The sequence below is a fragment of the Anser anser genome (assembly GCF_964211835.1).
Source record: "Anser anser genome assembly, chromosome: 2".
In the NCBI taxonomy this organism is placed as follows: domain Eukaryota; kingdom Metazoa; phylum Chordata; class Aves; order Anseriformes; family Anatidae; genus Anser; species Anser anser.
This window is the reverse complement of record NC_139721.1, coordinates 61360950-61384307: the sequence shown is the minus strand read 5'-3', so window position 1 is coordinate 61384307 and position 23358 is coordinate 61360950. Positions and strand designations below refer to the sequence as shown.

Sequence of the window (23358 nt, the reverse complement as noted above, 5' to 3'; positions counted from 1 at the left end):
CTGTACTTGTGATACCCAGAAAACTAGACAAGCACAGCATGGACTGGAGAACAAAAACATATGCTGAGTTTTGCTGTGAAGACATTTTTTTTCTTCATGCAGCTTAGGGAATCCTGAGTAATTGGATAGGAATAATTAAGCAAAGGTAAATCTCCTGAGTATTCAATGATTTTGGGTCTTGTTCTAAAGCTTATTGAGGTAGTGGAACAGTCTCTTGTTTTTTTAATAGCTTCTAAAACATTCAGAAGTCTAGTGATTAATTCAATGAGCTGCATTACCCTAAGATCACTGGTGTTTCATCTATCTTATTTGAAATTTGACAACTTGTAGCAGATAAGAGCTTTGTGTGTGTTTCTTGTACTCTGCTTCTGTTCCTTGGGCATTGCTAATGCATACTGGAGATTACTCATTGAATCATTCATTCAGTTAAAAGGAAAGAAGGTTGTTCATTGTTCTTAGCTACTGCAGTATGCCCTTCTGCATGCTTAGCTACTTCTCATCTTCCTAAATTTCTGGGAAATTTGTGTTGCTCAATGCAGTGTCCCAGCTTTAGCTGGGAGAGGACAGCCACCTGTGGCAGAGTGACCAAACTGCATCTATTGTGTGATCCTTACCAATGGTTTGCTGTTAGGATTGGTGCTTTCCTTCTAGTTATTTTTTCTGCTGTAGAAGCTTTCAGGCATCCGCTGCTGCATTGTACTCTTCTTTCTTTCCTTGGTATGATATGAGAGGGTATCTGCAAGAAGATGAAATCGCCCCCAAACAAAATCCTCAATCAGAGCTCCTGTGACAGACTGCTGCAGTTCTGTGCTGTGCCTCAGCATGAATATCCTGGGGTCACGCCACAAGCACGCTGAGCTCTCTCCACTGGCAGCTGATGGTGCCAGTCGATAATGGCACCCACGACTGATGCTGGTTAGTGGGTTTCAAAGCTGCTGTATCCAGATTTGTTGCTACTTCACAGCAAATTGAACTGTGGACTTTTATATAATAGCTTGACACTTGACATTGTGGTGCTTGAAATTCTAGAAAATTCACAGATATTTTCTTTTCTTAGTTTCCATGTACAGACACGGGTTATTTTAAGCTGCTGAGCTGCCCAGACAGGACAGTTACTTCCTGCAAGACAGAACACTTAAACATTCAAGTAAAACCACTGTGCTAAATGAGTTTCTTAGACTTTAATGTGATTTTTTGAGAATGTTAAAATTACTGTTAACTGCTGTTCCAGTCTGGTTTTACAGGCTGGATATGGATTACTTGTGTTACAATATTTGTGGGTCATAACTGAAGTGAATTACTGCCTTATTCTTCGGGATTTAAAATAGGCTAAGTGGCAAAGAGCAAGCAGGCATTAGGGATGGGAGGATGAGGACATAAGACTACATTTGAGAGGTGGCAGCGCTTGCACTTCATATGAGTAATTCTGTCTCTACTATAAAATCACTTAACAGGGCACAGGAGATTTTTTCTTTGGAGATTTTTGCGCTCAAGGCCATTGACTGGTTATCATTGAAAACATACATCAGCTATGTCTGCTTGAAATTTCTGTAAAAACTGAAAATTGAAGAAGCTGTTACTGTAATAGTCCCTCTGGAACATGGTTTCTGCTAGCGTGTTTACCTAACTGAAGAGCATGGTAAAACTATACGGATAGCTCTGAATATGATGGGAACAATGTTAGATTTCTAACTTCACAAACTTCTTGTACAGAGGTATTATTTTTATAATTACACTATTGAAATGTTTAGGAACTCTAGCTGGGTACCAGGATCTCTGTGGCTGGTAGGTGTTAAATAATGCTGAGCCTTCCCTGATGTGCACCTGCATTATCTGTACTTCCTTGTTGTACTTGATCTCAGTCAGTAGATCTAAGTTCATCCATACTGGCCTTCTGCAGTGCTTGTCTTCTGCCCGCTGGAAAGGACAGTTCTGCTCAGAGGAGGTTGTCCTTGCAAATTAGCCAGCTTTCTTGGTCCCCTTCACTTTCCAGGGCAGTTCTTTACAGGATCCTGTCAAACAGATACCTTTACAAACCAAACACAGTTTTTCTGAAGACCGGGTTTTTAATTCTGCTTTTTGTCTTGCTCACTCATCTCGGGGTCTTAAACTCTGCAGTCTTGTGGTCAGTGCTACCAACGCTGCCCTTGCCCTTTATATCATCCAGAAGCTCTTCCTTGTTTGTGGATAGCAGATTCAGCAGAGCACCTCCTCTGGTTGGTTTGCTGACCACCTGCGTCAGGAAATCTGGAAGTCTCCCGGATTGTGTCCAGTGGCATTGGCTTTCCAGCAGATGTTGAAGTGGTTAAAGTCACCTGAGAGTACCAGTGCCTGCGACTGCAGCTTTTTCCTGCTGCCTAAAGAAGGCTTCATCTGCTTGCTTTTGTAGATCAGATCTGTAGCAGACACCTACTGCAACATCACTTGTGCTGGTGTGGTCTTTGGTTCTTACCCACAAGCTCTTAAGTGCTTCGTTTTATGTCCCATGGCAAAGCTGCATACACTCAAGACATGCTTTTGTAGTGTGATTCCTCCTCCATGCCTGCCCACCCTATCTTTCCTAGGGACCTTCTTCTGTACCTCCATGGGAGCTAACTCACAATTTCTCAATTAATCCCAGTAATGCTGCAACTGTGCACTGACTTCTGCAAGTCATGCTGCTTCTGTAGGAGAAGTGTGAGAATCTCCCCTTTCATGCTCACCCCTAGACACATCTGTTCTATCCCTTTTGTCCCTAGCTTTCCTTCATATTAAAGTAGCTTTCTCCTGGTACGTCTAATTTAAGTTCATATCTTTTGATTTACTTAAGTAGGGAAAGGAAAGAAGTCCTCAAAATTTAAGCACTCACTCAAATAAATGTAAAATTATGGAGTCTATTTTGCAAACAGGCTCCAATTTGGCAAAGTAGATCCTACAGTTCAGGAAACATCAAAAGTAAAGCTGCCTCTGAAACTTTTAGTGCTTTCATATGCACTATAATATGTTTGTGCAACTCTTTCCAGTTGGAACCTTGCCTCATTTAGATGGACTGCCTAGTGACAGAGACAGCTGTTCATGTTTATTTTCATCCTTGTCCTTAAACAAATGGACTTTCTCATTCTCAATATGCTGGTTTCACAGCCTGTGGTCCATTTGTCTACTAAAGTCCCAAACTACTCTCAAACTGATAAAAATCTGAATCATGTTCATTAACTTTACTGGATTTATTCCAGATTTATAAGGCAATTACAGTTAGAAGTGTGTTGAAAATAAGGTGCAGATGCTGGCATCTGCAGATAAGGCAAAGAAGTGTGTGATTCATACACTAGGTAGGGCTGGGATAACTTCCCTGAACATCAACTCATTTTGACATGCACCAGATAATTCTTCCACACTATGAAATAAGAATTTTTAAAATGCTTTCAGTATTGTGAAATATCAGTTCTGGGCAGTCTTGTTTCCATGTATTTGTCAGAAGGTGCTTGGTCTAAATTACGGCTGTGGATTTGAATTGAATTCAGTAGGCTAAATCCATATGCAGGTGAACAAGTTGCTCTTTATACATTCAATTTGCAGCTAACTTTTGCTTTTACATCCTTACACCACTTGCTCCCCCATTTGGTCAAGATGACATGTTGGGTAGGCGTTGTGGGGAAACCTGTAGGAAGAGAAAAGATGCAAGGACCTAACTGATCACTGATAAGTCACTTGCAGTAAAAGAGTTTAGGTTGTATATACAAACATATATTTGGTGTTTCTGAACTTTTGGATTTCATTCACATAAGCTTTCATTCAAATTTCTTAGACATCAGGAACTAATATCAGTTGAATGATTTAAAAAAAAAAAAAAAGGCTAACTTAAAGGTATTTTTAACTAGCCCGCTTACAGTCATGTTTCCTTCCAAGTTTGGTCGATGTTGTGGCATCACGCCTTTGCAATGAGTGCCTACTATCAGGGCCTAGAGAGCACCTGAGAGCACTAGTCATCCTGACCAGCCTCACCTGGGGTCTCCATCCACGGTGAGGAGCCCCAGTCAGAGCTCAGGCCTAGGCCAGCAGCCCTGCCTGCTGCAAGCCTGACCTGGTGACTGGATGTTGTGGTTCGACCCTTGGCCCAGCCCTACCTCACCTTGTGTAATGAGCTCCAGCCCCTGCTGCTGTCACCAACCTGGCTCTGCTCAGGGCCTGTGGCCACAGCTTGGCTTCCCTTGTGGAGCAGCCCCGTGCTTCCTGCTCCCTGATACCCGTCTTCAGTCCTTCCTCTGTACTGCTGAGTGGTAGGATGAGCTAATGAGAACTTTCTAAGTTCTTTTAGGCACAGAGGGAATAGTAACACATCTAGGATAAATGTTGCAAATTAACGAAACCATAATATCAGAGGAACTAGCAAAAGGCTTATTATGCTGGAATAATTTACACATCTGTAGCAAGTGTCTGCTAATGTTTTAGTGAAACTTAAACCTAGATAGGCTTATTACTTTTTTCTACGATTTTCTGTACTACTTGATTTTTATGTGGATGAAGATTGAGCATCTGCTTCCCAAGACCGATGGAGGTTAGGTGAGGGCATGCAGATGTTAATGTTACTTGCACTTGGAGTGTGCAGTTTGCAAAATGATGTTTTCTTCTTTCAAGACTGTAGGAAAAGATACATTCTTCCAGTTCCTATTTTATATATGTATATGGATTTTGATGTAAAACTAGTTAAAGAAGTTAGAAGTGGTTATCTTAGTGTAGAAATATTGCGCCAGTAAATATTGAGATAAAAGTTCTTTCTGTCTTGCTCAAGCCCAGCAAGGCAAGCCTATGAATTTCTAGTGAAATCATTCCCACTTCCGTGTCGTAATTGTATTGTGAAAATGCTATTTTATCATAAAAGTATAGTGAAATACTTCTGGATCAAAGGAATTGCCATAAATATTGTTTTTTTTTTCTTCTTTCCTTCCTTTATCTCTCATTCTGTCAATCTTTTATTCTTAGATAATCTTTGAATATGTATTTGCTGGACAGTGTTTGCTAGGTAGTCTTATTATCTTTAACGATCTTACTGCATTATCAATAATGTAAATTTTTTTTGTAGTATTCATGATGTAGTAACAATAGAAAATCCTTTCAGTTTGTAATCGTGTATTGTCAAAATTCTCGGCAATTCTTGAAAGGTAAGATTAACTTTTTTTTTTTAATGGTGTTTCATGGGACCTATATTAACCTGCCTTCCAAATTAGACTGTTTGAATATTTGATTATGTCAGAGAGAGAAAAACTCTGCATCTGGAATCTTTGACTTCTTGTTGACAATCTGTTTTATTTTTTATTTTATTTTATTTTTTTTACATTCCAGTTAGCTTTGATATACTCTACGCAGATGTGCTTTGTAAGGGAGAAGAGTTCTGGCAATATAAAGGCCTGGAGAGTCAGGGAAGTAGTTAAAGACCCCAGACAAAACAATGAAGGTTCTCCAGAGGTGGCAGTGGAGATGTAGAGCTGACAACAGAAGTAGACTCATAATTCAACCTTTAAGGGTAATGGTTCCCAAATCGGTAGTGGTAGAGAGCTGGGTGTTACTCTTCTCTAAAGGTTTGCTACCCTTTACAATAAAGAAAACCTTTTCAGGGTAGTAGGAGTTGCAGGGCTGTGACCAGGACAAAGCAGTCTCTTTGACTCTAATAAGGATGACACTGGAAAGTTTGGGAAAAGTGGCAGCAGGCAGAAGCTGCAGAGCCAAATTCTGAACTCTACTGTTGGGGCATCTGGTGTCATCCAGGGGATGTGTAGTAGGTCACGTATAATCTTGAGAAATCCTTAAGACAGCTTTACATTTTTCAGGGGGACAAATTACTTAGCTGTACAAGTAGCAGGGGCAAAGACAAATCGCACAAATGATTTATTTAGTCACTGAGTATTTCAGAACAGTGTCTCATGGAAGCATCAGAAATAATCTCTGGTTAGAAGAAGTGAAAACTGAGAGGTATGTGGTACCTCCTTTCCCCTGGGGCCTTTTTAAATCATAAGACAGTAAATTTCTGACACTGGTTCCTGTCTCATTACAGGTCAGAAGAGTGTTCTTGTGGAGTGATGGTAGGCTATAGGCTATACCTATGATTATCTGTCTGTAATTATCTACTTTTTAAAATTGTGCAGAACAAAAGATCACCACTTTAACTTTATCTGACAAATGGACAGTGAATGTTTGCAAGCTGTTAAATTTGAATAAAAGACTTTCTGTGTAAATAGTGTGGCTAACGCATGGAATTGTCACAGTCTGCTGCAGCTTTTGAGTTCTTTGTATCCCCTGGTGTATTGCTGCAAGCTATAAGACAGACAGAGGTGAAGGGGAGGAGGTGGTTCCTGTAGAACATAATAAAATAATGAAGTGTCCTAATATAGCTGGCAGGTTTGCTTATCTAATGCTATTTAAAGCTAATGAAAGCAGTATTTCATCTTTGGATCAGGGTTTATACATATTCTTACAGTTGTGAGGATTGTCAAAGTAATTGATGTACTGCCAAAGCTGCAGTGAGGATACAAATAGATTCTTGTGTGGGCTGGAGTAGATCTTATAGTAATTTCATAGAAATTGGTGTGTGTGAAGAATATTTAGTCCCTTATTCTGAGGTAAAAACAATCCATTAGTAATGTAGTTTTTGAAGAATATAGATGTTGCTGTTCTGAATAGGGACAGTAATTTGTCTAGCCTTGTATTTTGTTGAGATTGATGGCTAAAACTTCAAAGTGAGATGCAGCAATTTTGGAATTTCATCCCTTACACATGATGCAGACAAGCTGCTCCCTATATTTGCATGTGATGGTTACATTTTGGCCCTCTAATATGTGCAAGGGTGCAGTCTTTATGATCAACACCTGCTGTGGAAGCTTTGCGGGGAGTAGGGAAAGTATTCATGCATCCTTGCCAGGTACCTAGAGCAAGCTGCAATGCAGCACACTATTAGAAGCCAGCATTTCTTGTATGTCAACACTGTTCCAGTGTTGTTGTTTTTTTTCAGCAAAGAATTACAGGGGAAGATTTGGAGCCCAGAATACAGTTAAGGACAGAAGCGGGTGCAAATGACCTTATAAAAATGAAAGGAGAAGCTTAGTGCATTCAGTGACTGTTTCTGAAGATGAACTGCATATTTTTTTTGCTGTTCCTGTTGCTATACAGTTTAAGACACATCCAGTCTGCATTACTAAACTCTTTTAAAAACTGTAAAATACTGGCAAACAAATACCATTTTATTTGGGGAAAGCCTGTCAGTGATACGTTACTGCTATGGTGCTGCTGTATAATGTATGTACTTGTTGATGTTTATAGTCTAGATGGTACACAGATGACTTATTTGCTTCACTTTTCTGCTTTGGCATGAGTATGAGTTGTAAACTTAAAATGCATGAAAGAGCAGAAATAAGAACGATAATATCTTCCTTGTCTATTCCAGTTACTGTGTTCACCATCTAGATTATTTTTTTCATGAAGTTCTTTTTCAAAGTTTAATTATTGTGGTCCTACTTCTTTGACCTGTTTTGTGTGTCCACCAAGGATGTTATACTAAACAAATCTCTGGAAATATTTAAGTGTCTTCTGGATCTTTTAAATTAGTTTTTTTTTTTTTTGTTGTTTCTTTGTTTGGGGGAGGAGGTCTTGCTGGTGGAAAGGCACTACTAAAGCTATTTTAGTAATTGAACTAGGACAGTGCTTTTAGTTTTCTTTGATTTAGGTACTGTTTTCCAGTTGAGGTGAAGGCACACTAATAGCTAATTTAAGTCTGAAAATGGATTTGCTTTTCTTGTTGCCTTTTATGAACCTCAGAGAAATTGCCTGTGATCTTTCAAAGGTTGTTAGAGGATGGAGAACCACTGAAGTATCAAAATTTGTGTAGAGGAAGAATCGATTGAAAAACAACTGCAAGATTCTGCCAGTAGATGGTGCAGTTAGTAAAAATATACTGCGGAGACTTCAGACTGAATGAACAAATTTTGAGTTTTGTGATTTCTGACAAGCTTTTTGGTTTGTGAGACAAATGAGCTGAGTGGTTTTATTTGTTATTTTCTTCAAGTACATTAAGTTTTGTCACCTGATAATCTCAGCTGTAGAATATAGTGGAAACTATTACTTGTAATATTCCAAATTATGAGTTTGGAAGTAAATTTGCAGTTATTCTGCTCAATGGTTATATGTGCTGTTAGGTTAAATCCTCTGTACCCTATATAGCACAGATGAGTAATAGTATGAAAATAGTCTTTCATACTTGGAGAAAACTCTATGGAGCTTTCTAACTGCACTTTCAGCTTGACCTTTTTGAGACAAGCATGCTGCAACTTAGTTGTTTTTTAAATTGGAGATTCATGTACCTTAAGGACTAACAGACTGTGGTTAATTTGTGTTGTCAGAGAACGTTTGTGTTCCTTCGAGTAGCTGTAAAAATTTGATGTAAAAACTTTTTTTCAACATGATTAAATTGATAAAGAACAGATTTTTAATTTGGCTCCTAGAGGCTATGCCTAGAAACATTTGATGGGAAGGATAAGTTTCTGCAGTATGACTCAAAAATATTAGGCAGCACTATAAAGTGCTGAAACTTCTGCAGTATTCCAGAATCTGACCTTGTAAACAACAGTAATGATGAACCTCATTAAACTGAAGCTGTTGTAAAGATTTTCTTTAAAGTCTTAAGTTGACAGAAGTAAAGGCAGTATGTCTAACTCTGGGACTCTATAAAGCTGAAACTGTAGATCCCACATATGAATTGACCACTTATTCACATGGATATGTGCTCAAATTAATAACTTTGTGATAACATAATGAAAAAAATCTCACATCATTTAAGAAATTCAACAAAGTATTTTATGATGACGTGCATCAATCCTTCAGCCTGTGAAGTATGGTATAATCCTATTGACCATAGAGCAATCAAAGTAAAAACAGGGTTTTTTGGTTCTTGAGCACAATCTAAAACTTGTAGAGATGGGATCAATAACTGTCCCACTGCTGTGGTTTTGTTTGTTTGAATAACTCTGTGGGTAGTGCTGACTATGTGTTTTGGAAGCATGGCAAACAAGGGAGGAAACTGGAAATAGAAGGGATCAGTAGGAGGTAAAATGGGTGCATTTCTGTAATTTTGGCTAAAAGAAAAATTTTAACTGTCCCGATTGGTTACTTATTTTGCTCAACACTAAGGCCACTATTTTAAAAAGTAATTAGAAGTTGCGTGGGTCAATTTTATGCACCAGGTGAAACATCTGTATTCCAATCTGTCCTCTCTAGAAATACTGAATTATTGCTTTGCTTTTGAAAAGACCACCAGTCTAAGGTGCTGCTAATTGAACATTTGAAAATTAAGCAACTCTGTATCAATAGTATATGGTAAAGTAGTTAAATCTTGATGAATAAACTCATATCATTTTGGCACAAAGTAGCTAGGAATACTTTTTTTTTTTTTTTTTAAAGAAATTTGATCTGCTTTAGAAGAGCCATCCTGCTAGGAAAAAGAGGTTCAAAATAGAAAACGTTTCATGCTTCCTCTGTGAGGCATTGTCTATCCCAGCTCTTCAGTTAACAAATGCTGTGTTTGAAGTCCAGGCAGTGCACCAAGCTATGCTCCCATTTTGAATTTGTGAACTAATCTTGCTTTCAGGATTCTTGGTCTCTGCTGCCCATTAAGAGTGCTGCCTGCACCCCAAGCCTGTCAGCAAACCACGCCGCCTCAAAACCTTTATTGACAGTTGTTTGCAAGCTGCTTAGTAAAAGCTTTCACCTATATGCTGACACTATGAATCATGGTTTGTAATACCCAAAATGACAGATGAATTGCCTACTACGACTTCCTGAAGTCTTAGCTCCTCCCATCTTATATCAGGATTGTAAAACATACATTTCATTGTGTGTTGTGTTTGCTTGATGTCTGCGGGTAACTTGCAAGTGCTCTGTATATTAACAGGTTGTGAATCTGATGTTCTCAGAGAATTTAGTTAGTTCTTAACAAACAAAAAAAAAAAAAACAAAAAAAACCCCACATTATTTCTTTTGCTAATGTTGCTTCTGTCATTGTTCCAAAAGTGGCAAGAGGCAATGCGTTCTTATCTTGAATCTTCTCAGCTCTCCACGAGAAGTAGATGTGCTGTTAAACTCACACAGTTCTTTTAATTAGGCAATTAGCTGTAGAATGACAATGTGAGGAAATCAGGAGTGGAAAAAATAATAGACTTGCCAGGCCTTAACAGTCCATCAGTTACTACAGTAATCTCTTAGTTTCATTCCTTTATGATCTAATATCCTTGGTGGTACTGTTATGTCTATAATTCTGTCCCTATCGGTGAAGCTGTTCAGCCTAATAGATCTGTCCCAGGCAAGCAGTTTTTGCACTGCATAACATAGATGCTTTGCCTACTCAATGGTCCATGTCGGCTATTAAATAGCGATACTGGTCTTCTCTGTATAGCCTCTTAGTGAGTGGCTTAAGTTGGTTAGCTTGCATTGTGCAACTGTAATAATGTGGTTTGTTTGCTTGTTTTGGGTTACTGGTTGGATCTCTTGATTATTTTTATTTTTTGAAAACTGCTTTTCAATATTTGGTACCAATGCAAGCAACAGTGATATTTTTACGGAAGTATATATTGGGTCATATGCCCTTGCTCAGTATATCTTTTTAAGAAATTGGTGTGCAAGCTGTGACTTTTTAGCAGTTCATCTTTCTATTTATTGAATGTATTTATTAACCATACAGTATGTCTTTCCAGTTGGGAAAAGCTTTGAAGATGGACTGTTTCAGAGTTCATCAGTATTATTTTTAACTTTTTTTCTGTATTTTCTAAAGAGAGAAACAGTAAAACATATGGTTTGCTTTTATGAAGTACATTCTTTGACTTTTTCTGTAGTCTGCTGTGTTACAAAGATGATTAATTGCTCAGGCTACAAGATAGAACTCTTTTAGGAGAGCCTTCTTTATCTGTTAGAGGCTAAGTTCATTGAGGGAGAGAAAAACGCATTTGTACTGGCTTACAAAATGGCAAAATGGTTTGTATATTTTAGAGGTAAACATTTAAAAAAAAAAAAAAAAAAAAAAAGCTGTGGTATTGATAATACCAGGACGGGACTAACTTTATAGGAACTTAAGACTACTCAGTTACAGTGAGCAATGTGCTGTTTCCTCAAATATTTGTCAGGTAGCTCAAGTACTTTGTGGTTTGAAAGACAAGCTGAACAAATAAACAAAATGATGAGGTAAATCCTGTTTGTTGTTTATGAGCTATTAGACTGAGCTGCCTGGCAATGGGCAGACTTAATTCAATGTCTGTGTACAGTAACCTAATCATGCTTTTATAGTAGTGCTTTTATCTGCAAATGAAGCCTCTGGACCGCCCCTGGATGACACCTTGTGCAAAGTCATTCACTGTTGCACGTGAAGATGTCTTCAGGAAGATTATCTCCAGGAAAAGTGGTCTTGATTTGTCTTACTGGGGAAGTGTGCTTATGTCAGGCTTCTAGAGGTAGGTTGCATGGTCATCCTGTGGATCAAGCTGGCTTCTCCAGGTCTCATGAGGAGAGGGTCACTTATGCGGGGATCTTCCCTTCACAGCTCAGGGGAGCTTCTGGATGGTGGCCAGAGCCAAAAGGAAGGCAGCATGGGGAGAAGCCGCTCATGATCCCTTCTATGGATTTCCACAAAAGATAGTACTTAACTGTGAATAGAGGGCCCAGCTGCTCCTGCTAAGAGGTACAGATAATCTTCAGAAAGCCAAAGCAGACAAGTCCGTTTGCATTTGCTCTACTTTCTTCTGAGCTTAGATGCTGTCTGGACCTCGGATAACGAGTGCCATTTTTTTGAGGATTTGCTTTAGTCTAGGGGTTGCATGGACAGCAAAATCTCTCAAAGATCTTAATGACCTATATGATAAATAAAGCATTAGAGGCCAATCCTAACTTGTGTTGTAGCCTAGAGGCATAAAAAAAATCCTTTATCTTATCCTCTCTTCTTCAAAGGGTGGTCTGTGTGAATACGTTTTTTCCCTCCCTGTATTTCACTGTATATGTCCTTCTGTAGTGAGTATGAACAGATGGGGTGGACTGGCATAGGCTGAGATTTCAACAGTTAATTCTTCTGCAACACAGAATGGGAATAGATCCATCTTCTTTATCAACTGTGAGAATGCCTCTTTCGTGGTGCTGACAAAATTGAGTTCATCTGAAGGCTCTCATCTAAACTGGGGGGTTTTCTCTGATTTGATTCTTCTCCAAAGCCAGTCCTACTTTCTGTTTGTGTCGAAAGCTGCAGTAGCTTAATGATTATCTCTAAGCTAGAGTGAACTGAGCCTCTTGTGTGGTTGCATGTGGCAGTGTTGGAGCTGATCTAAATCCAGTTGATTTCACTGGCTGGGATGAGGAAATTTGAGGGGAAATCTTGTGAGAAGGGAAAATCCTTTTCCTTCTGTCTTTCTTTCTGTCTCTTTGACAGATTTATGAGACAAAACATATAGCTTTTGGGTCTGTATAGTTCTGCAAAATTATTGCTTTCTGTTGTAGGTTGTTTCTTGTAAATGAAAAATACAAGAAGGAATTTGGGGTCAGTCTAGGCTAAATAGAAACAAATCTCTCTTTTCTTGATTATTTTCATTTCTACAAAAATAAATTGAGCTTTGTGCATAGATTTTTTTTTTCTTTAACAAAACTTTTTTTCATACCCAAATAGCTTCCTGTGGCTGTTGTTTTTTTTTTTTTTTTTTTTTTTCACCCTGCCAAACTGTTTCTCCTGCTCCAGAGAATGATGAAGAAGGGGTTGGAATGCCCCAAGTCTCTCTAGTGGACAGACTGCATTTCTTAATCACTTCAGAAAGGCAAGTTCTGTTTTTCACGGGGTAGGGTAGAGAAAAAAGGAGTAATGCTGGAGGAAGAAAACCTTGGAAGCTACTTTGGAATGAAAAATACCTGTCATCTCTATCAAATATTTTGTTTAGCCTTCAGAAATGTGAGAGTTATTCCTGTTCCAGAGTTAATTATCTATCTTCTATTTCCGTTGGGGCTTTCCATTCTACATCACTAATTTTACATAACTGAATTTTGACTCGTGTGAAGTGATTACATATTGTAAGTGGATTGAACTAGCCATATGATACATTCCGCTTTAAATGTGAATAATCCAGCCTGAGGACACACTCCATCTTCAGAAACTTTTCCAGCACTTTGATTTTATTATGAGAGATGAGACAATGACATTTTTTTGTTTACCCAATATGGTTTTCACTTTGAAAAAAAATAAAAGCTTCTTTTTGATAGCTGTTACTTCTACCCCAAACTTTCTTTCTCTTGCTACCTTACCGTGTCCATAAAAGATGAAAGATTTTTACTCCCTGCTATAACCTACTGAGGGATGACGCGCAGAAAAAAGTAAAAATCCAGCAGGAAAGAAGGAAGTGAAAGTGATGTGCAGGGCTATATCTATCTTTTAACATAAAGATCCCAAATACTTGGGAATTTCTTATATGCAGTTCTGGTGTGTTTATAGCAGTTGCTATATAAAGATGTTATATTTTGTCCCCATCTGACTACAGTAAGGTAGGAACTTTCAGAACTGGGCCATTTGTTAGTAATTACAGCACTGTATTATCAGACTAACAAGTATGTCTAGGTGGAAGACAAACGACAGTAATAGCAACGAAGTGGATAACAAAAAAACCTGAAATCCTCCATCAGCTTTTTCACTCTGGTTAAGCAATTGGATCAGAGAAGTCAATGGCACCTTGTACGTACGACAAAATACAGGAGCATCACTGTCTGTGGAGCCCAGCTGGAGAGTAACATTGCAGCACATTTCTTCCTGCCAGCGGTATCTCGTTGTCAGCAGAATTGTCATCATTAATCCACATCTTCCAGGTTGCAAAGTTGTTGTGAGATTAGCTGATTGGCCCCATTGTCATGATAGTATGGTATTGCTTTACTGCAGTTTTTTGATGGCAAATATTCTGTGTATTGTGACAGTCCTGAAAAGATTGTACAAATACATTGTGTGACATATTAACACTTAAAATATGACATCTTTTGTCCTTCTTTTTCACATAATGCATACACTACAGCTTTTGGAGATGGCTAGAAGAGCTTCTTTTTGTTTGTGCTCTGAGGTGGCGTAAACATCAACAGCTTTTTCTAGGATGTTAGGAAAACTGAAATTAGCCTATAAGTGTTTTCATCAAATATATTTTAGTTACTTACACTCTTGGATATGCAAAACTAAGGTAGATATTTCATGCAAACAAAATATCTTAAATTCCTTCTTGGGCTTTTTGCTTCCAGCTTGGCCAGAAATATTGTATAAACAATCTTCTGCCTTTTATAAGATCAAAATTTTAAAAGGGCTGTAAAATAGTGGGATTTTCTTTTCCTTTTTCTCCCCTCTTTTTCCTTTTTCTTGGACTTTTTCCACTATAAAGATACATTACAAAATGTTCCCTTTTGCTGTTTTTTTAAGTCCTCAAGAACTTGATAAAACTTGATTTGCTTTCTTTTCCTCTCAGTAGATTATTTCAGTTATTTACAAGCCATTTTTATGTTTATAACCTGGAGCCACTACTAGATATTGCTTTAGGATCCTGAATCTGGTACTGAAAAATAATTATTTTAACTTGATAAAGATGCAAATTTTGGGGTCCTTTGCCTTCTGTTTAGAATTGCTTGAGGAAAAGCACACTTATGTGCTGGATTTGAGGGATTCTGTACTTGTGGTATGGCTGCACTTGGAGGATTCATTGGCACTGTTGTAAAAATGAATTAGGTGGTGCCACGAGTGTATTCAAGAATTGAGCTTAGTAGGAAAAGAAGAAAAGTTGGAATAGCAGGGTTATGATGGGGCGGGGGGAGAGCAAGGGAGAATGCTGTATTAATGCTATTAAAACTGAAGCGATGCAGTCCTTAATGGAATGTGTAGTAATGTTTGGGGAGTTCAGTGCTGATCTCAGGTACTTATGTAAGGAAAGATGAGTGTGCATGAGTAAATATGATAAAGGATATGTGTGATATTATACTCACAAAATGGATTCATGAAGAAAGTACTAGCTTTGGCTGCTTTATGCTACCAGCATGTCATTAAGTAAATCATTAAAACTTTTAGATATTGTCTACTTCTAATTGGGCAAAATTTGTTACAATTTATAATTAATTAGTATTCATTATGATTATCACCTGTAACCATGTAGGTGGCTTGAGAGTACATTCAGGCCTCTTCCTGAAGCCTCTGCTCTGAAGCCAGGCTTGAAAAGCACCTTAAAATGACTTTTTTTGTGTGCGAACTAACAGCCTGGTGAATCTTGATCTTTCCAGGCTTTATTCTCTAGAGTTCTAGCAAGATTCCCTACTTCAAGCTTCATTGCAAGCATCATCCAGTGAATAGAAAAGCACTACTTATATCATAGAATGGCTTGGATTGGAACAGACTTCAAAAATCATCTAATTCCAACCCCCTGCCATAGGCAGGGATGCCACCCACTAGATCAGGTTGGCCAAGGCCCCATCCAGCCTGGCCTTGAACACCTCCAGGGACGGAGCATCCACAGCTTCTCTGGGCAGCCTGTGCCAGTGCCTCACCACCCTCAGAGTCAAGAATTTCCTCTTAATGTCTAGTCTAAATATCTCCTCTTTTAGCTTAAGGTCATTCCCCCTTGTTCTATCATTATCTACCCACGTAAAGAGACCTTCTCCATCTTTTTATAAGACCCCTTTAAGTATTGAAAGGTTGCACTGAGGTCTCCCCAGAGCCTTCTCTTCTCCAGGCTGAACAGCCTCAGGTTGACCAATGACAAATAAACAATATAGTCCACTTGGCCATGAGTAAATATTTCACAGAGAAATCTGAAAACAAACATGAAAATCTAATGTTTTAAATAATTTCTCATGAGATGTTAAAAGGAGTCATAAGCAGGGCTATCAAAGAAGTGGGTGGACTGTCTCTGTTCAGCTACTGGTTCAAGTCTGCTTTTGTTCATGTCTTGATATTTGTTTTAGTAATGCTCTGTCCCTGTGAATGTATTTGTTTGGCATCCTGCAGAAAGCAGCTTAAATTGTGTGCAGAGAGATGCAGTCCGAGGATTCTAGTGGAGCACTTCGGGGCTGGAGACATTTGTAGGCTGACTGAGAAGGCTGTTATTTGTGTAGACAGGCTAATATCATGGTACACTTGGCTAACGCAGAGATTATCAGTGTTTTTTTTTTTCCTTTGTTTTATCTTGGTGACTCCAGTGGTAGTATAATAATATTCTGGTAGCTGGCTAGTTGGCTATATTTAAATTAGGGGATGTTTACTCTTATGAAACTGGTAGCAATGAAACAGCAGCACTGCAGCACTTTCCCCTGCTTATAATGGAAAAACATCCAACCCTTCTTAAGTAAGATTCTTCTATTTCTTAAAAAAAAAAAATATCTATTTAAGCAAATTTTACACATTTTGATGCAGGAATAGAAATGTGGTATTTCATTGCTATCCTGCACATAGCCATGGTAAGTGACAGGTAGGATGTAGTCGTCTTCTGACACTCCCCACAGAAAAGATGTTGCAATGAAGTTTGTGGTGGCAGCAGCAAACGGCAGATCTCTTACACCAGGTAAGAGCAGCTACCGTCTGTCTTCCTTTTGCTGTGCTTGAATGTTGCCTTTGATATAGAGACTGCCAAAAGAAAATCTGCCCTGGACTCTTTCCAGAAAGTTATTGAAATCAGTCTTCAGCAACTGTATTGGCTTTTACTGTGTATCAAGGTCACTGAGCTGCATGAGCAAGATAGCCCTGATAAAAATAGAATTTGAGTGTTTAAAAATATATCTTTTTACAGTTTGAAAAAATAAACAGGACCCTTATAAAAGTCTGTTATACATACAGTGTTTACTACTTTTGCCCTGATCCTATGCATTTTTTCTCTCCAGGCAAGATCTTGATGGTTAGTTTTTTTTTTTTTTTTTTTTTAAATCAGTAGCAGCTTTCAAACATTTGTCTTACCAGAGCTTCAGAAAAGGAAACTGGTTGTCCCACAGTTTCTGGCACTGATGACTAGAAATATAAGTGTGTTTCTTTTGAGATGGAGATGTGGTTTGTGTTTATAAATGAGGGAGGTGGTAGTTTTGGATAAAAGTAGTTGATGTTTTCCTGGTGAAGTATTGTTCTCAATGGAAACAAAATCAGCATGTCCAAATTTGACACCTGTATGTCTACAGCTTCATGATAGTTGTATTGTGCTGAAGTTTTTCAGCTCTTGAATAAACTGGAATTTTTCTTTTAAAAAGGAGGTCCAAGTGCCAAAGTGGCTTCTTCTCTGCACAACACAGAACTCTTCACCATAGTCTGAGGCCTGGATTCATGTCTGTCCTCTACCAGGATCAGACCAGTCCCCAGAAAAAGATGAGTGTTTCAATACCAAGATATGAATTGTTCAGGGGTGGGTCTCATTTTTTCTCTTGAGGTATTTTTCTTCATGTTCTCACTGACGCACACATACAGTAATTTAGCCTAGGGGGAGGGAGGAAGAGCTGCAACTAATTGCCTTGTGGCAATTGCCTTGTTGTGGCTGTGCTTTATGTATAAGGAGTAGATCTTGGATGTCTAAAGCAATAGTGTCAGGATTGCTTGCTGAATTTCAGGTGCCTACAGAAAAAAGCAGTTCCTGCATGGTTTGTTAGCCTGGTCACTGGGATCAGAATGCATCTCATTTAGTGATACTGCATATGCATAATGGAGAACAGCAAAATTTTATAGCTAAGGCTTGTAGCTAAAGATGGATAGGATTTAAAAAAAAAAAAAAAAACACATCATTGTGTAATTGTCTGGAGGAGGGCTTGGGAACCTGCACCCTATGGAGAAGGTGTGGCCTGCAACTTAATTTTGTATGACTAAAGGCCAAATGTTTGCTTTTTCAGCTGGCTTTTTGTTTTTTCATGCTGTTAGTGAATATTGCTAAGGTCAGAATAGCTGGCCAAAGAAGCTTTAAATCTGCAGTTATCCCTCAGCAAGGGTGAAGATATCCCACCTTTATTGTAGAATTTGTGTGGATTATATCTGAGCATATACATTCTGTTTTGTGCCTAGAAATGCACAGGTTTGACCCCTGCCTTCCTCACAGTATGTTTGCATGGGAAAATTTTCCAGATGTACTTTGACCAGCTGCCTTCAGCATAGCAGAGTTATTAACCAGTAAGCCAGCATAAAACTTGTAAGTGTAGCTGCTACAGAAAAGGACAGTGAGGAAACACAAAGACTGTGCCTGAAGACAGAAAAATAAATAACAGTATGGTGATAATTACCTCTAGTAGGTATGGCATTGTGGTAGTCATCAGAAATTTATTTATTGTGTCTGCCTTTCCCTCTGTCAGCGATGAGTCTCCTTCATCCCCCTGTGCTGGCCTCCCTGCAACCTCTTAGAAAAGTTCTCGGAATTATGGATGAAATGGTAGGAGTAATTAGACAAAGCGTTGCTATAAGTTCCTGTGGAAAGAAATACATCTGTTAATTACCTTAGTTGAGCTCTGGCCAAACTTAGCTTCTTCTATATATAAAGAATTCGATAAACAGTTGGGTGAAGTAATTCTGCTTCATCTACTTTCAGATAGGACAAAAGGTAACAAACTGAAGTGACTACAGAATTGGAAATCTGTCACTCCAGCATTGACTTGTTCAGCATTTTGTATGGAGGATATGTGTTTGACCAGAACTGAGCACTCGCTTCTGCATGTCTGACCTTGTCAGACTGAGGGCCCCTTCTAAAGAAAGGCACCACCTCTAAGCCAACGGTAGGTTGTTGCTGACGTGGGTCAGGGCTGGATGAAGTCCTAATGCACGTGTCTTCAAATGTCAGCTGGAAATCTTTTTAGGTGTCAAAAGAGTGGAAGATCAGCATTTCCAAACAGAACCAATATGCACTGCACAGGCCTATTAGGCATGTTAAGTGACACGCCTTGTCTCTGAAGCTTGGGATATAGCTTGAAATTTATGGAAAAATTGCAAAAACATTGGTCTGAAGAGTTGTATAAGCATTATACAACTGCATATATATTGAGAGTAAAAATAAGACATCTGAAATCAAAGTTCTGGAATTGAGTGAATCATAGGAATTACGGCAAACTCAAAGGACTAAGCGAAGCTATTGCATTTGATGCTCCATCAAGATGTAAGAGTGTGTTCGGTGTGACTGTGACTCAGCACTTGTGGGTGAGTCATTCCTCATCACTGGGACCCCAGTGCTGTTAGTCTTCTGGCTGACAAAGAAGAGAGGAGGTGGAAAGAGATTTAAACCTACACAGAAAGTTTAAACTTCACAAATACAAAAGAGACGGGGACATTTTACCCCCACTATTTTTCTTGAAAGAGTCTCTATTTTTGAGTATGGTATTTTCAGTGGAATAAGATGACTTTTCAGAGGAGTTATATTTATAGTGGAGGCCTTTCATATTTTATTTTGCAGAAAATTAATCTGACTATATTGAACTTTTAAGGAAACATTTAAAGAAATGTGGTTTGTTTTGTTCATGGCTCTTTCATACAGATGAGCTTAAAATACTTCACAACAAATAACAGTTGTGAGAAGACAATAATAGTGGAGAGGGACTGAAATCAGTAAGTGCAAATGGGGTGAATGTAGGTCTGAGAATATAAAACATCTAATGAAATATGTATGTCTAGTAGAAACTGCAAAACGAGGGTTGCCAGCAGTGACAATATTCTGAGAAGGTCAGGGGTTGAAGGGGAATGAGAGGTGAAAAGCAGTGAAATCCTTACCTCAACTCTGTTTTGTCTGTGTGTTTGTCATATGTAAGGTCAGTAATGGAACAAGGGAGCCTTGGGATGGATCCTAAAGCCTGTATCCAGACAGAGCAGATATCCCCTGGCTTCAGGCATAGTGATAGTGGAGTTTAGAAAGTTGTTGTGCTTTTTGTTTGTTCGTTTGTTTCCCTGAAGCTTCAAATTTGTCTATTAATAAAGACAGTGGGTTGCTTGGTGCATTGGTGCACCTGTGGGGCTGGCTGGTGTGCACTGGTATGTTCACCTGTTGTACCAGATCTGTGGTTCTGGAAGTAAAATCTTTTTTTGCTTTCCTTCTATTTGCCAAATCTGGAAGAGGCCATGGGGAAGTTTTATCTTATGCAGTAGTGCATGTTAGCTTCTTGGTATTACCTGGGAATCTCCATTAACAGGTTCTTTGAACTCCCAGTGAACCGAGACCTTGGCAATGCTAATGATTTTTTTTGTTTTTCATGTGTCAAGTTACAGTTGTGGTTTTGGACCTTTTTATTGCAAGTCTCAAGTATGTTGCAAGGTTTGAGCAAGTTTTTTGTGTGGTTGTTCTGTGCAAGCACATGTAGAGTAGGCAAAGCAATCTTCTGGACTGAATGACTGTTGTGTTTTATTGTCTGACTAGAGGGGCTAGGTGTTGTGATTCATATTTCCATCCATGTAGATGGTACTGCCTACATATACCATGTTTATAAAGAAAATCAAGAAGCAGGATCAACTCAGAAAAGTTACAGTTTTGCTGGCAGAATCAGTGGGGTTTTTCTAAATGCAGCTCCATAAGCCATTTGCTGGGTGTGATGTGCTGTAAAATACCCACATTATGTGTCAGATTACACCGTTCTTTTTTTTTTTTCTTCACAGAATATGATAAAAACACTATATGTTGCAAAGAGACTGTCATGTGTGCTCATTGCTTATTTTATTCTCCATACTTTGAGAGTCTGGTTTTCAAATGTGAACCCTTCCATAAGATTTTCAGATCTCTTATGGGAAAGTGGTTTGGTATGTTAGGTACAAAACCACACCAGTGTCTGCACTGTAAGCTGTGAAGAAAGCTTTCAGTATCTGGCAATGTTACATAAAGGAATATAAAAGAGTGATTAGAGACAGACAAGGTCTGTGAAATACATCTAGAAGATTTAACAGATTACAACAGCATTTCTTAAAGAATTTATCATTCTTCTCTTACTCAGACACTTTCAGCACATGATTTTTGTTTAGAGTGACATAGTATTTCTTATTTTTGTGATTTTATTGCATATGATTGATACTGTTTTAGATAATTAGGTGATTATGTTAATGTGGTGACTGAACTAACGTGGAGTTAGGCTCGAAATATGAGAAAAAAATGCTATGTGGCAAAACCCATAAGATCTGATTCATAACCTTTTACTTTGAGAAGCCCATAATGAATTTTAATGCAATATAAATTGGTAAAGCAGGAGGAAACAAAGGAAGATCCCAAGCTAATACTTCCTTTTATCCTTATTTTGTTACAGCACAGGAGCCCAGTGATGTCTCTTACATAAGAGAACGTGTGCTAGTATGAGCTCATCTCTACTTCCATATCCTCAGAACATACCAGTGACACTTTCAAATGAGATCATGTAATGCAGGCTTGTAGGTTCTACTTCAAAATGTGATCTAAGCTCTAATAAGGTAAGAACTATTGAAAATATTTTTAAATTACAATACTTGCAGTGAAAAATAAGTTGCAAAGTAATGGTTTAGTAGGTTCCTTATTTTTTCCAAAAAAATGTGATTATGAAAAAGTAGTTCAAATGTCCATGTGCACTTCACAGTATTGAGCATCTTGAGTATTTTTTAAGATTAGATTTGTTATTAATGTCTCTAATTCTGTGAATGGAAATACTTGCTACAAACGACCAGCGAGAACAGTTCTGTTTCTCATTGGTATTTTGAGGCTTTGGGCTTTGGCTTTTTACCTGCATAAGAACAAAACTGGAATGTTTTGATGACACTGCACAACAGAATTGCACTGAAGTTGACCATTTTCCATTTTAAAAGCTCAAGATTTTAATTTTGTTCTCTTCAGCTAGAACCTGATCCTGACACTTCTTGGATATCTTCCATGTGAAAACTTTTGACCCGTTTCACTGGAAATGTTCTAATTAGTTCTTGTTCCAACTTCAGAGTCTTTTAAAACCAGAACAGCAGAAAACTGTCAGCAAATCTGAGTCAGTAAAGACACAGTGTGCAAAGAATTAAATGCAAGGACTCTTACGAAGCAAGAGCAAAGTCAGGGTTTATACCCAAACCAATTTAGCTTAAAGTCCCATTGGTATGACCACGGTACTCACATGTTCTTAGCCAATTGTGTGGGAACACCCACAACCCCCCAAACTGAAAGCATTGTGATATTATTTATTACTGGAAACTTTTCTAACTACAGCTGTTCTGCATGACTGTCACTTTCTAAGTGTTTTTGTTGAACTGAAAGCCAGCTCCACTTCTTGTTTGTTTAATACAATTTTATTCAGATTTTAACAGGAGTGAAGCTATGTCAGTACTAAACACAAAACAAATGTGAATGAGATGTTGATTTTTCTTGTTAGAAAATTGGTTTGTTTTTCCAAAAGTGACCAGCCTCAAAAGTAACCTTTTTGTTGTATTTGTTTGCAAAACTATGACTGTTTCTCCTTAGTAAGGAGGCCCTATTACTGTCCTGGAGGCCGACCTCAGGGAGGAAGCTAAGCCATCAGCCCCTTACTTTCAAGAAAATGGTTACTCTTTTATAGAGTGAGCTTTCAAGTATTTTTCACTTAAAATATGATGGAAGAGAAGGAGTGATATTTTATAAAAGCATAGTTTCCCTCCTTCCCTCCTTTTCTTCCTGTTCTTCTGGTCTGGTGTCTTCATCTCTGTTGTAGCTGTCCTTGTCAGACTAAGGCAGAAGGTGAGATGCTATTTAGACTGCAGTTTGTTTGAAAATCCTTTCTCTATCTAAGCGGGATTGGATATGCTGGAAGGGAGTGGATTATTTTGGGAAATTTTTAGGATGAAGAAACTTTTTCACTGGAAAAAAGCCATATACTTGTTAATATTCCCTTCACTCCATTCTGCAGCTGAATCAGAGTCCAGCTGTGCACTTCTGCAGTGCCTTAGCAGGCAGTGGTTGGAGCCTTTAAGAGTAACTATGCTGTGAATTACATGTTGTGAATGAGCTTCCCTGGGGCATTATTTATTTATTTTTCCAGGGAAAAGAGCTTGCAATGTTATTGTTGTTGTATTCTCTCTTACATTACTGCAGCAATAAATGGATGTAAAAGACAAGCATGTGTTGTTTGTCCCCTGTACAGTGAGTTATGCCACCACTGCCTCTTAGCAGAAGCTTTCTGCTTCAGAGGAGTGTTGAAAGTACGGTAAAGGTGAAAGCTGTTATCATCAAACATGGTATAATCCAGTTATGTGAAGATCTTTGTCATTTTAATTTTCTGTGCACTTTGCTAGTTGAGATGCTGAAAACATTTTCGTTGTTCTTGAAATGGTTAATGTTTGCAAGCTGCTACTTTATATTGCATACCTAGCCAGACAGTCTTCATGGGTTTAATTATTAGCCACTAAAACAAAGCATTAAAAGCTTCTCAGAAGCCTTTCCTACTCCT

The 23358-nt window shown here is 38.4% G+C and overlaps 1 protein-coding gene across 1 annotated transcript in view; it reads left to right on the top strand.

The window, feature by feature from the left end:
• Positions 1–23358, top strand: part of FBXO15 (F-box protein 15) — a 199821-nt gene that overhangs the window by 76315 nt on the left and 100148 nt on the right. The window contains exon 18 of the mRNA XM_083825765.1: positions 21232–21391. The gene's annotated coding sequence lies outside the window, so the exon portion shown is untranslated. The remainder of the gene's footprint in view (positions 1–21231; positions 21392–23358) is intronic.